Genomic DNA, 2,862 nt, shown 5'->3' on the forward strand with positions numbered 1-2,862 from the left:
GTTTCAATTCATATGGGACCCAATTTCCTTGCTTTTGGATGTATCCCGCGGCTTTGAGTCGTTTCGAAATAGCTTGTTGAGTAACTTCCAATGTTTTTGCGAGCTCTTCTTGCGTTTGACACGAATCTTGATTGAGTAATGTTTTTAATTCTTCATCTTCAAACTTTTTCGATTGACCCGAACGCTCTTTGTCTTCAACACTAAAATCACCACTTTTAAATCGTCGAAACCATTCTCTGCCAGATTTATCCGATGGTGCAGATTCAAAATACACTTCCACAAGCATTCGATGCGCTTCAGCTGCACTTTTCTTCCAATTGAAACAGAAAATCAAAACTTCCCGCAAATGGTGCTTATTTGGAACGAAACTCGACATTTTCAACGCAGTAAAAATTAAACTTGTTGTGCAAAACTCAAAGGCTTGTAAACAATATTTGGTTGACACTTCGACCGTGACTGGCAATATATAACGTCTTTCCGATATGAACTTCTATGTTCATATCGGAAAGACGTTATATATTGCCAGTCACGGTCGATTTAAATTACTTTAATTGTTATTCTATACTGGCGAAAGAAATTTATTATTCTGTTTATTATACACCGTCGACTGAAGAATCGGTGCTCCATCTTATAGTTGTTATTGCGATAAATATTACCACCCCACACAGCGGAGAAGATATGAGGGATATACTGAATTTATCCTGTAAATCCCAAATATATCGTAATATCCTTAAAATATTATCAGTATATCATAACATGTATTATACTGAAACGCTTTCGTACAGAACATTTACAGGATATCTTGTTAAGAGATATATGGGGATTCTAAAAAGAAAATCCACACGATATCGTGAAAATATATGTCAAACGATATAATAAAAACATGTAGTAGATGGAAGAAAACACTGATAAAAGTATATATAGCGAGTACTTTATTAATAACTGTCAATAATCTATCAGTCTATACATAAATGTATATATCTTCTTAACTTTTAACTGTCCTTCATTATTAACTAACTGAACTCTACTACTCAACCGCGCCTGCGCATGTTGATGTACACTCAACGTCATTAATGCCTGGTCCACTAAAGTTGATGCATTTTGGAACGCATTCAAAACGCGTGCAACTTTCTAACTATTCGTGCATCGTGACTAATCGAGAAACGGCAACGCTGTCCCCAGCTGTCTTTTGGCGCACATATTTTGACACGACGTAAGTTTGAAATAAATATGCAAAGTGACAAGATATATTTTTAATTTATTTCAATCATATAATACTGTTTGTGCTTTTGCAGAATGCAGGAAATACAGATTCCAAATATATTGGTAAGTCTATCGGTGCAAATAATATTGTCGCTGGCACAATACTATTTATGAACGAATGAATGAATGAATTAAATAATTAATTAAATCATTAATTAATTAAAAATTAATTAATTTATTTATTTATTCATTCAAAAATCATATCAGTTTACAGATTGGTTGTTCGGGAGCTGAGTTCATAACGTGATTTATTTATTAATTTAATAATTCATTTACTAATAATTAATTAATGTTCCAACGATAGCTGTGTTTCACACAGAAATTAATATAAAGCTATCAAAGATCTAACCTTGGACCGTATGGCTTTGATTCTAATTTGATTAATTAATTAATTAATTAATTCACTAAAAAATCATATCAGTTTACAGATTGCTTGCTCGGGAGCTGAGTTCATAACGTGATTTATTTATTAATTCAATAATTTATTTATTTATTCTATCATTAAATTATTAATACATAAATTAATTAATATTTAATGATAAAATAAATAAATAAATTATTGAATTAATAAATAAATCACGTTATGAACTCAGCTCCGAAACAAGCAATATGTAAACTGACAGGATTTTTCTATCGAATGGACGCTGATGCGGTATTGCGATGTGACAGAGGCTGATTTTGTTTCAGAATTAAGCTACCAAAGAGTTCCTTGAGCGTTATAAAGCCAGTAAAGAAAAGGCAAGGAAAAGCAGTTACCAATATTGTCTTCTTAAGACGTGTCCATCAGGTAAGTCGCAAGACAAATACTTGTTTAGGAAAATGGATGCTGGTCTCTCTCAATTCATTTATAATATTCTTTATTTATAATATACTTACTTCTTTATTTATAATATTCTTCTATGATTGATTTTGTTTCAGAAGCTGCCAAAGAATTTGCAGAATCAAAAATATAAGAAACAAGAAACAGATATTAGCGATTAGGAAAATGAATTACATATCGAATAAGTAACATTTACTTCGCCAGTCAATAATTAACACAATTGAGAATTTAATTGAACTACACCGGCAATGATTATAATCGTGGTAACGATTATAATCGTCGTGACAAATCGTCACCGAGTTTCGACCAAGAATTCTGGTCATTCTAAAGTTGATACAATTTTAGATGCTTATAATATAAGCATCTTAATTAAATAATTAAATTTATTGCGAAAAATATTATCCTGGCAGAGGTAATATTTTTCGCAATAAATGTAATTATTTAATTAAGATGCTTATATTATAAGCATCTAAAATTGCATCAACTTTAGAATGACCAGAATCCTTGGTCGAAACTCGGTGACGATTTGTCACGACGATTATAATCGTTACCGCGATTATAATCATTGCCGGTATAGTCAATTAAATTCTCAATTGTATAAATTACATATGTTAATAAATTTTACATGGTAATATTGAAGTGACAATATTAAGTTGTAATATTGAAGTTACAATTAGAGCTGAAATAAATGTATTTTTTCAAAACCTTGTAAATACCTTTTTATTTATAAATAATATATAAGTATTGATAAACGTTTAATTTCCCAAATTATATAGATT

General features: G+C 30.5%; 1 long non-coding RNA gene across 1 annotated transcript; it reads left to right on the forward strand.

Annotated features, from left to right (window-relative positions):
* The first annotated feature begins 1,061 nt into the window (after positions 1–1,061).
* On the forward strand, positions 1,062–2,442 carry LOC139780712 (uncharacterized). The gene is made up of 4 exons (XR_011720313.1): positions 1,062–1,213; positions 1,296–1,326; positions 1,951–2,050; positions 2,182–2,442. It is a non-coding gene; the product is annotated as an uncharacterized lncRNA (long non-coding RNA).
* The last annotated feature ends 420 nt before the right edge of the window (positions 2,443–2,862 follow it).

This window comes from Temnothorax nylanderi, unplaced genomic scaffold, assembly GCF_030848795.1.
Source record: "Temnothorax nylanderi isolate EJ_2023f unplaced genomic scaffold, tnyl_v1.0 TNYL_tig0293_pilon, whole genome shotgun sequence".
In the NCBI taxonomy this organism is placed as follows: domain Eukaryota; kingdom Metazoa; phylum Arthropoda; class Insecta; order Hymenoptera; family Formicidae; genus Temnothorax; species Temnothorax nylanderi.